Consider the following 11,818-nt stretch of genomic DNA (forward strand, 5'->3'; position numbering starts at 1 on the left):
ACACTGTGAACTGACATTTGTGCCAAAGTGAAGCAGTGTGTTTGTTCAAGATGAACCGGCATATGGTTATGGGAACCGACACATGGAAGCATTGTATGACTACCGGTTGGTAGTCTCAACTTTAGGGTTTTCGGTCGAAGTGCTTCAAGCGAGTGTGGCTCAACCGGTGACTTTAGCATGGTAACGAAGAACGGATTGTGTTGCCACATAAGCCTTGTGTGTGTGAAGGATTGTGCATGAAGGAGATTGTTCCTATCTATCTCGAGAATGTGCAAAGTCTTTAAACGATGATAACGTGTGATGGGTTATCAACCGCCATGAAATTAGTGGAAAACAAATGATAGAGAATGTCTTGAGATTGGATCAAGACTGTTGCATTTAATGCAGTGTGCTCAATGGTTAGGATTGAACCGTTTGAATTTCTTAACCTAACAGGTTTAGGGTTTAGGGTTTATGCTACCGACCTATCTGTTTTCCTATAAGGTTGATGTTGTGTTTCTTTCTGAGGTTGTTGGAAAAAGTTGTGTGTATGTATCCAAGAGAAGATATACATGATTCTTGCTAGACCAGAGGAGAGAAGTGATACTTGCAGAGTGTAAGTGCAGAAGGTGAAGAGGAGCTAAAGCGTATCTGCATTGGCATTAAGTGCTGTTACTAGGTCATTGTAATACCTGTTGATCTCTAACCACCTCAATAGTTGGAAATTCCCTTAACAAGTTAGCTTTAACTAGCTTGCTATAAATCCTTTAATAGGGTGACTCAAAACCATTGAGTTCTTGAAATCCTATAACAAGGTAACCTTTAAACGGGTTTAACCCTTAACCAGGTATTCTAGCCATCCCTTAACCACATGATCCCTAACAGGATGGGTTCCTAATAGAACCTTTTGTATCAGTCTTTAACGAGACAAGGCTCCTAACAGAGTGGACTTCTAAAGAGTTCAAAAACAAGCTTGTGGGTATTCATCCCCACCGTGGTTTTTCCCAGTTGGGTTTCCATGTGAAAAATATGTGTGTCATATGTGATGTCTTCTTCATGTGCTGCTATGTTGTTTTCTATCAAGTGGTGAATCATGTTGATCTAGTTGTTTATATATATATATATCTTTGATGATAGACTACCTGTTCATGCATTAGGGTGAAATGGAAATAAAGTGTTAGATTGTATGAGAAGATAAGTGTCAACCGGTTTATGCTTGTCTCAGTTATTCTAAGTTTTGTCAGTTGTACTCTGTTTAAAGACCAGTGTTACTGTTTGTTTGTCAATGCACAGTGTCTGCTAACAAACTGGTTTAAGATTGTGTTTTTGTCTGTACTGATTCACCCCCCCCTCTCAGTACTGGTTTGGTACTATCCATTCATCTTTGAGTTATCAACATGGTGGGGTTTATTGCATACATGATATAGAAGACACACTAAGACACCCTAATGATCACACTCTTCATCCTTAGGGTCATGAGTATATTGTTGATGAGGTGCTCCTGTACCAGAACTATTATCAAATATTTCTAACAGTTGTTTAGTTAGCTCTCTTCTTTTGACTTGAGAAGCTTTCAGTTTGACCCTTAGAGTTTCAAGCTCATTCCTACAAGCCTCAAGCTCTCTAGCCTTCTCAAAGTAGCTCATATCCCCCATGATATATTTAGGGTTTTCTTCCAAGTGATTATGCTTTAAGAAAGTTATGCTCTGATACCAATTAATGGACTTGTAAAGCACTGAGAGGGGGGGTGAATCAGTGACACCAAAAATAGTACTACTTTAAACACTGACCGATAGATAAACTTAACAAGTTTGTTAAACAATATGCATGCAGTCAAAAATGATATAACAACATCCACACTAAGTAAAACATCCACCATAACACAAGTGTTTATATGTGGAAAACCCAAATAGGTAAAAACCATGATGAGATGGGACTCACAAGTTAACTATATGCAATAATAGATAATTGACCGGTTAGGGTCTACAAATGCTCTGCTAGGAGAAAATCCTATTAAAGATCCCAAAGCTCAATTAAAAGATATACCCTATAAAATGTAGTACCTTGTAAGGAGTAACCTCGGTGTATGATTTCTAAATCTAGACTAATGGAACACCCGGTTAGAGGATTTGAATAATAAATCTTGTTAGAGCTTAACCGGTTAGGGGATTTGACTGTTGTAGTGATTAGAAAACAACAGGTGATGTGATCTAGTAGTAGCACAAATTTCTTGTATAGATCCTCTTCTGTGCATTTAACTCCTCATTACAAACATACTCTGTGATTTAACACTTCTACCTTTCCACACAACATATCACCTTCGCTCATACAAAATGATTCATTGTTATGTCAATATATAGACATTTTAGATTTCATGTCGGCCTCTAGAAATCATAACACAATTACGTAGGTGCAGTATATTTGGTCAAGTGATCATAACTCATCACAAAAATACCGCCAAATCTTGTCGGTAAGGATAACTCATCACATAATCAGTGAATATCAGTCAGAACAATCAATACTAGTTGGACTTAAACATATAAATCATTATCCTTTATGCTCCTATGATAATCTCCGTTGGATCTTCATGTTGCCACTGAGTTATGCAGATCCACAAGCTGTCTCCATATTAGATACCAGTTGTAACCATGTATCGGTTGAATATAAACCTCAAGTATATCGATTGTAGCATAAACAACTTGAAGTTACACCGGTAGACAATATGAACATATATGTGTGCATGTGTTTCATCAATAACAACATATGATGAATTTTAATCATTACAATCATCATCAAGTCAACATCTAGACACCCGTAAGTCGAGAAGGTAGTAAGTCCTTTCTAAAATAAATTGTTTGTTGCCAAGTAGTCTAGTCTATTCTTTGTTGGCAGCTCTTTGAATGTAAAGAATTTTGAGACCCCTTTAAAACTTATTTTACCCTAATAACAAAACAACTTAAATAAAAAATTTATATAAAACCAAGAAGTAAATTAATCTTTTACATTTATACACATTATTTAATCTCTATTATTTTATTTAAAAACGCAAATTCCTAATTCTTATTACCTACTAGAGACCTAATACTAATACGATCATACTAAAACAATTATTTTGTATCCTATGTATGAGGAATCATGGTTGTATTGGAAATACATATGATTAAGAATATCATATGAAAAAAACAATGTCTTAGTATTTCAAAGAGTAACTTTACTTCATAAATACAAACATATTTATTAGATTCGTTAAAATTTGTGTGGAGTTATTAAGAAGATAGAACTTGAACTTTCTTGTACACATGCTAGGTTAAGATGGTTTCTTATATATTATCAGATAATAATTAATGATTCTTCTATATTACCAAATAAGAATTAATGATGCTTTATATGTTTTGAAATGATTTTTATATTCTATAAAATTAATTTATTTTCTTATTAATATTTATTAAATTTTAGAGGACTAATTTTAATTACAAATTACGAATAAGTTTCGTTTACACCACTCAATTTAAAAAAATAAATGTTTTATTCCATTAAAATGTATTTAATTATCTTATTACTCTAATAAGAGATAAAATGGGTAAAAAAAAGAAAAGTTGAGAACCATCCCAAAAATATTTCATAGTAGAACTAAATTTTGACAAGGAATATAAGGATATTTGAGACAAAGTTAGATTTTACTATCCATCCAAAAAATAAGAAGAAAGATGAGGTCATCGAAATGTATGAATATATTCTATAGAAAATATTAATTATGTTTTGGAATAGTAGTGGAATAGAATATGGGCTTTATTATCAAATCCATGAAGAAATTAAGGACATTGACTAAGAAAGTAAAGATTATTTAATACAAAGCTAGTGATCTTAACTCTATTTTTTTGGAGAATAAGTGCAATAGGTTTCTAAACCTCTTGCCTAGTTAAGTTTAGTTCGTCTCCCACAATTTTGCACAATTATTTTATGATGATCTTAAAAACAAATTAGTTCCTTTGTTTGATTGGTGGGTTTGTGATGATTTGAGTTGTTTTATAACTTGTCACATTAATTATTGTTCTTTATATTTGATTGATATATTTGTGAAAATGAAAATAATGGATGGATGGTGTTTACCAAATTCGTTTACTTGGTAGGAGCTCTAAAGCTAATTGAGGAAGATATAAATTTAAATCCATTATTGTTGTCTGTATAACTCCTATCCATGATTTGATTTGATTGGAATTGGATATCTTCATTCCCTTGGTTAATTATTGTTTATTTTCTTATCTTCTTTTTTAAACTATTTTTGACTTTTATAGATAAATGTTGTATTTTAATATTTTTTGTTATTTAAATATTCCAACTAGTTTTATTACTGAGGTTTGATCTCACCATATTTATTTTGTTATGTCATCAGTAAAGTGGATTTCACTAATATTCTATTCTATGTAGGGTATCTTGTCTTGTATAGTGTTCTTCAGAATTTCTTAGGTAACTATTAAACTTATTTATAAATATAGATAAATAAGGTGTTTTTTAGGTTACAATGAAGGGATTTTAGGTGGCCATCGAATGGACAAAAATAATATTGAAAGAAACTCTAATCGAAATAGAAATGAATTGTCTAATGAAATAAAAATAGCAATTCCTTAGAAGGGAAATTTGTTCCCATATCAAAAAGGTTTTTAAGAATTATTTCATGTCAATTTATTTCATGAGGGCTATGATTTCACAATTTTATCAGCTATATAGAAGTTTTGAAATAGATTTGTTTTCTTGATTTAGTGATAAGCTCCATGTTCAATTCAATTGGCTGGGTAAATTTTTATCAATATTATTTATTCTTATTGATTAAAATGAGATAGGCCCAAAAAATTTACAGAAGCACTTAAAATAAACTACCATGGGCGCATGAGGAGTGCACACCTAAGCAAAAACCTAAAGCCAAAACAAAAAAAATGTAAAAAACCAGCAGATAACCACAACAAAACTACTACACAAAGAGACAAAACACAAACCAAACAACCAACCGCCCATCACAAACATAAACGAATGGCATACTAAGTGGGGGAATTATCATCTTGTTATTCAGGGCATAACACTTTAACTTTATTAGTATAAGACACTTTTTGTTAGAATCTTTTCTTGAGGACAAAGCCACATAATTCAAAGTAGCCTTTACAATAGAGGTGAGGGGGTTCTTCTTTGTAGAAGGAGACTCCACATGTCTCTTCCTCTTCACTTTCCTTTATTATATCTCCTCCTAGATAGCATGCAGAGAGGTAGGATTCTTCATCGTCATTTCCTCAATTTTCCTTTTGAAGGCCTCGTGATTTTCCTTTATCTAGATCATGTCTTTCCTCTCATCCCTCCAATTGATCTTTTCATTGAGTTCCTTAAGCCTCTCCTCCATAATCTCCCAATTTTCTATTTTCCCTACCATGTCACTAGATTCCTTCCAAACACTCTCGTATTTTTCTTCCAAATCCTAGCTATCACCATGAACCTCTTCCTCTAGCATTGCTTCCAACTTATTTATCTTCTTCTTCACCACATTTAGCTAGGAGAGGATCCAACAAATTATTGCATCCTATTTGTCAACAATCTCAGCCAACCCATTAACTTTATTTGCCAATGCAGGGGAATCAAGATTGAGGGTAGAAACACAATGGACCAAGTAATGGGATCCAAAAGGGGGGTGAAAGGGGAATTTCTCTAAAGAACTAGTCAGAGGCCAATCTAAACCTATGAACAAAGAAGAATTAGAATCGTCAGATTCCTCTTCCTCCTTAGAGTCCACCAAATCAACTTTATTGCAAGAGGGAACATGAGGATTTTTCTATTTAGCCACACAAAGAGGGTTGAATAAGGTAGGGATAAGTTTATTTTTAAATGAGGAGACCAAATTGGGGTCAATCTTAGTAACAGAGGTTCAAGAAATCTCCACTACTGGTGTAGGAGCACCTAGATGGCCATATGTTTCTTTTTGGCTATGTTCAGTCATTTTAAGTTTTAAAGGAATTTCAAGATGTAGTAAGGTCATGAATGACCATTCTCATGTGATAAGGTCCTTGAAGACCAATTTGCAATGTCTAAGTTCAATATGTGGTCCTACTTGTCTCATATTATCAAAATTGTTCTTATAGGGTTGAAGCGTGTCGAAGGAATCAAATGAGGTATTTTGTCATGTATGAAAGATATTTGGGCCTAATTGGATATATTAATGATTATTTTAATTCATATAGGTCTCATTTTGGGTTTACAGTCAAGTTGCACAAAAATTCTCAAAATTGACAATGTTGTCAATGCAAAATTTGTTGTAAAAAAAAGTGCATTAGCAAGTGGTTTGTTTGTAGTTGGTGTTAAAAGGGTGGTTATGAATGTTGTATGAATACAAAATTATTTAAATATCTTCATTTCCATGGAAAAGTGTTGGTTAGATCATGTATTGAGGCATAAGAAATAAAATTTTCAAGTTTACCCTCCACTTTTCTTGTTTTGTGGGCGTAGCAGTCTGATAGCAAGCATTTTTTACTATGAAATCATTATTATGGACATCTGAAAGATATTTTACTTGAAAGAGAAATGAGTTATTGAAGTTTTGGCTTTGGTTTTATTCATGTTCACTTTTGTTTGAGCAAGTTATCATAAATTTTGTAAAATCAATCACAAACCCTTGCTAGGGTAACCAGTGACATAAAAATATATAAATTTTGATCATCCCATCATAAAAAACCCATGTAATTGGATGGGATGACCCTTCTAAATTTATATTTTCATATTTCCTTCTTTTTAAAGGTCCCATGAAGTGGTTGGAACATGCTAAAAGGTGACATAAATCTGAGTTTTTGTGTCTGGATCTGGAAATGACTCTGAATTGATGGTGTTTGGGTGGTGAGAGTGCAAGATTGGTCTCCCAGAAGTTGGGTGATATCTTGGGAAGGTGTTAGGGGTTAGTGAAAACCCTAAAAAAGTATTTTTGGCCCTTTATTGGTTAAAATAATCACCATTGTTATGGCTCTCCTAAAACTGGTTATATTGTTGCCCTAAAGACCTAATGGACTAAGATTTTGTGAATGTGATGTGAAGAATGACTTTTCTGAGTGGAAGACCATTGGTAAAGGTGTGTGCAAGTCCCTAGTGACCTTTCAAGGTGATAGGAAGAGGTAGAGAGGAGAGATGGCTCATATTTTTTGTGACCTTTCTAAACAAGGTTGTGGTTGCTAGAATGAACTAGTGATATAGAAACAAGTTATTTTTATGGCCATTAGGGTGGATGGGTGGGTCAAGAGTAGTTATTTTCCTATTTTGAGGATTCTCTTGAAGGGTTTCATGAAATCCCTTGGGTTGGTGAATACTCCCTTGGCATTGTGAGTCATACCTAGGGACAAGTTGGAGTCCCAATAGGACTTGAGTTTGTGTGAGTGGGGTTAAAGAGTTTGGTGAGGTATAATTGTTGGAAGACTCAATTTGACCTTTGAAGAAGTTTGTTGAACCTACTATAATGGATTCCAATGGTTGGACAAGGGTTGGGAAGCATGGATTCACTTTTGGGCTGTTGAAGCCTATTGATCACCTATTAGCCTTGTGAGAGTTCTTGAGAGTTTGAGAAGAGTTGTGACCTATTTGAGTAGGTGAGTTAGGAGAAATATATCCCTTAGTTTGTGTTTGTTGGATGTCCTGCATCAACTACTAGGTTAGAATGAAAAATTAAGCCAAAGGAAATAAATGGTGTCCTACTAGATGGTATTAAAGCTAAATAAAATCTATAAAGCCTCAAAATTAAACCTTGATGAAGGAGAGAATTCTTGGCTTTAGATGAAGCAATCGACTGGGATAAGGAGGAGAAAACCCACAATAAAAAAATTATTTTAACACCAAAACCTGAGATGGTTAAACATGGGAAAGTGTTGGTTGTGAAAGTGTTTGAACCTCATATATAGCATGAACTACTTCATGAGCATGATCGTCTTGTCTTTCCCAACCCCAAGTAGGTCTTATGTGTTGTAGCCACTCTAAAGCCTCAAGACACCTACGCTCGGTTTAAACAACCTCTTAAAATCACCCTTGTAATTCCCTTAGGATTTTGTGGGAAAGTCACTCCATCCAAGGATAAACCAGTAATGGTTGCAATGATCATTGTAGATACTGCAAAGATACTCCCCAAATTTTAAGTTTGCCTTTCTCCCAAGATCGGACAAATTTCTCAGGGAGAATTGGGTCATATCCCTACATACCTTCCACATATTCCACAAGATTTCCCTTCACCATCTTTGGCCATAACTTTTCATTTTTCTTGAAATAAATAGAGTTGTGTGACTCAATTCGAATAAGGTCTCCACCCATAGCTATCATAGTGAAACTAGAGGTAAAAACTAGAGAAGGAAATTGAAAATTAGAAGTAAGAAAGAGACAACATGGGTTGGTATTGGGGAAGGTCTATCTAATACCAAAATTAAAGGTCAGTCACCTAAACAATAAATGATTGGAAGATAAGGTGGATAGGACAAGAAATAAAAGGGTGACCTTACGATAATATTGCATCATTAGGACTTATGTCAGCAAGGATAGTGGCACGAATCTTAAAAATAATTTCATGCAAATTTATTCATATTTTGATATAATTGAAAAATGAGCCAAGATTGGCTAACCTCTTCATCAATTTCTTAGCTTCCCACCGTGTTTGACAAACTCTAACATGAAAAAGAATAGGGAGGAGATCAATAGATTTGGAGATGAGGTGTTTATATTTCCAATCTAGTTTAGCTTCCCTTTTTAGTATCAATATGGTGTTTTTAGAATTACCTTCAATGATGATGCATTCATATCCTCTATCTTTTGCAATCACAAGTTACCACAATTATATGATAGATTGTTACCACCTTCATAGAGCTTAATGTTTTAACCCCAAGGCTAGACATGTAGGCTAGGATCATGTTTCCACTTAAGTCTCTTATGACCCCACTCCCACCGACCTGACTCAAGTTACCACTTGAAGAGCCATCAAAATTCAATTTCAATCAACCTGTATTTGGGGGCAGGGATGACCATTTAATTTAGTTTCTAAAACCAATAGGAGGAGAAATGAATCTAGAAAGGGAATCAACCAAACTCTAAATTCTAGCAATCTACCAATCTAGGTAAGAGGGTGGGTGAGAGTGTTTATTTTTCACAAAGAACCTCATATTTTCTTTGATGTTATTAACTATGGAGATGGCTAAGGAGTCCCAACTCCTATTCCTCTCTCTGAATATTTTTTTAATTTGTTCTTTCCATAGACTCCACCCTATATGAAAGAAATCCTACCACCTAAAATGGTGAAAATTAGGGTTTCCACCATTAGATGTAGTAAAATGTCTAATTTTTCTTAGGGACCACTAAATTAGGGAAATACATGAATTTGATATATCTAAACATAGTAGATCTAGATTCTAATCAAATTACAGGGGGTCTTGAATATGCCTCTTCTTTCCCTTAAATTGCAATGAATTATTGGAGATGATGAAATTAGGGTAAAGCGCTATAAATGAGAATAAAAAACATAGAAAAAACAAACTAAAAACACGGGACTAAGGAGCCAACTTGGAACTGAGAAATATATGCAAATTTGGATTTGATCCCCGAAGGAGATCTTGAAATTTATATACCACGGTTCCCTTCGCCCTAGTCCTTGAAACTTTTTTCAAACCAAAGGGGGATTGATTTGTCACTATAAATAATTCCTATCCTAAAGATAGTAGCTATGTACCTTCTTCCTACATAGAAAGAAGGGGAAATAGGTTGGGAATAGGCATTTTTCTGAGTCAAACCCTAGTTTAGTAATTAACCTTGAATGGAATGTTGCAAGTGCGGAAATAAATAATGGAAAGGTATACCTCAGATCTACAATTGTTGATAATGATGCTTTTCTTCTTGAAAGTAATCACATATATTATATGAAATGGCATGGACATGAAAAAACCCTAATCACACACACATGCTTGCATATGAATGACATAATTTTCTCCAAAATGGTTTAATGAAGAATATGCAGTTTTCAAGATCTCTAGAAATGCTTGATGATGAATGTTTGAACACTTGAATGCTTTAGGTCAAATACTTACAATGCTTAGAGTCTTAGATTTAAAATGAGTTGAGAATGATGCCTTATACAAGGATTTCATAACTAAAATCACCTTTAGGCCGACCTAGAATTGATATATTTTCACACAAAGAAAGATATGAACATTATAATACTGCCAAAACATGATCTCCAAATTCGGGGAGAAAAGGCAGGACTATGGTGCCACGCAATGGTCCAATCAATTTTTTTCCAAATTTTTAGGGATGCAAGGTATCATGATTACTAAGTCAATAATAGCTCCATGTGACAATTCAAGGTGCTTAGATATGCAAAATATGCTTTGGGAGTTGAAATTAGGGTAGGATTAAGGAAAAATCAGGATAAAATGATAAAGGGCACACCTAGAATTAAGGGCCCAAATAAGAGCGTGCTGATGTAATAAAGTGAAATAAGACCCATAATATTAATTAATTATGATAAAGGTCCTATAATGCATAAAATAAAGGGATATACTAAAATAGGCACTAGGAGAGTGTGAAATTATAGGCACACTAATCAAGGGTGTAAAATTTATGAAGCTACATTTATCCCCTACTTTAGTAGAGTATGAGCTTATGATCATAATCTTGGTAAAGTAGGAAGATGAGATGAGAGAAAGAAGAAAATAGGAGAACAATCACAAGGAGATAAGACTTCACTCATTTTGAGGAACCAAGTCCCTAATCTTAGGATATTAACTCACAGGATCATATGCAAGGACACATATTACAAGACATTAGTAATAAAAACAAGACCTCAAGTCAACTAGCCAAAGAGACCTTGATAATCAAAATGTCTCAACCACTAATATCATTCTTGAAAAATTCCATCTCAAGAACACAAGTGATCACATAAAAGAGAAAATCATGCATCATCCATAAACTACAAATAACAAAGCTATGAGCTCATGAGAAGAGGAGAGTGGAGCATGAGTACACCCAAGATGTGTTTTTCTAGATGATCCATGAGAAGAATGATGAGAGAGGACATAAATACTCTCTCCTCGATGTGTTTTTATAGGTGATTGTTGTTGGGGAGGAGAGTAGGAATATTCTAGTTGTGTTTTGGTAGTTCCAATCATCCTCGTGCATGTGTGAAAGTTATGTTTGGTTTCAAGTCTATAGCACCCCATATAAGAGTTTTTTTCCTCTAGTTTCAAGCATGCATCAAACTGTTTAAGGCATGTAATGTAAATGTAAATGCCAAGGGGTGAATGTGTAAATGTCAAGGGGCGAATGATATCTATACATTCCTAGTTTCAAGGACATCCCATGTAAGAATTTGTTTTCTCTAGTTTCAGTAATGTGCATCCCGCTTAAGACATATATCAATGTTGCATCTGGTTTTGGGTGTGAAGCATCTCGCTTGAAAAGTTTGTTTTCTCTGGTTCCAAGGATGAACACCCCATTTAAGACATGCAAAGATATGGGATAATATGATACAAAGAGATAAATATGGGCGTCCCCCCCTTAACCTTTCAACATAGCCCTATTTTGATGTCTTAAGGAAGCTTAGAGATTGTAAAATGGAAAATTTGGGGCTTAGTAAATTCACCACATGGAAGGGAGAAATCACTAAGACAATTTTCCTTTGGGTGAATACATCCAAAAGAGGGGGTTAATCTACTAGATCCAATCCTAAATGATACAAGGACTGAATAATAAGTAGATTGGTTGTGTTTGGAATGTGATTGACCCTCTTTTGTAAGTTGACTAGTTGAATTGAGATTAAGTGCTGGAAATGAAGACTATTAGGTCTTAG

The sequence above is a fragment of the Cryptomeria japonica genome, chromosome 7 (genome assembly GCF_030272615.1).
Source record: "Cryptomeria japonica chromosome 7, Sugi_1.0, whole genome shotgun sequence".
Lineage (NCBI taxonomy): Eukaryota > Viridiplantae > Streptophyta > Pinopsida > Cupressales > Cupressaceae > Cryptomeria > Cryptomeria japonica.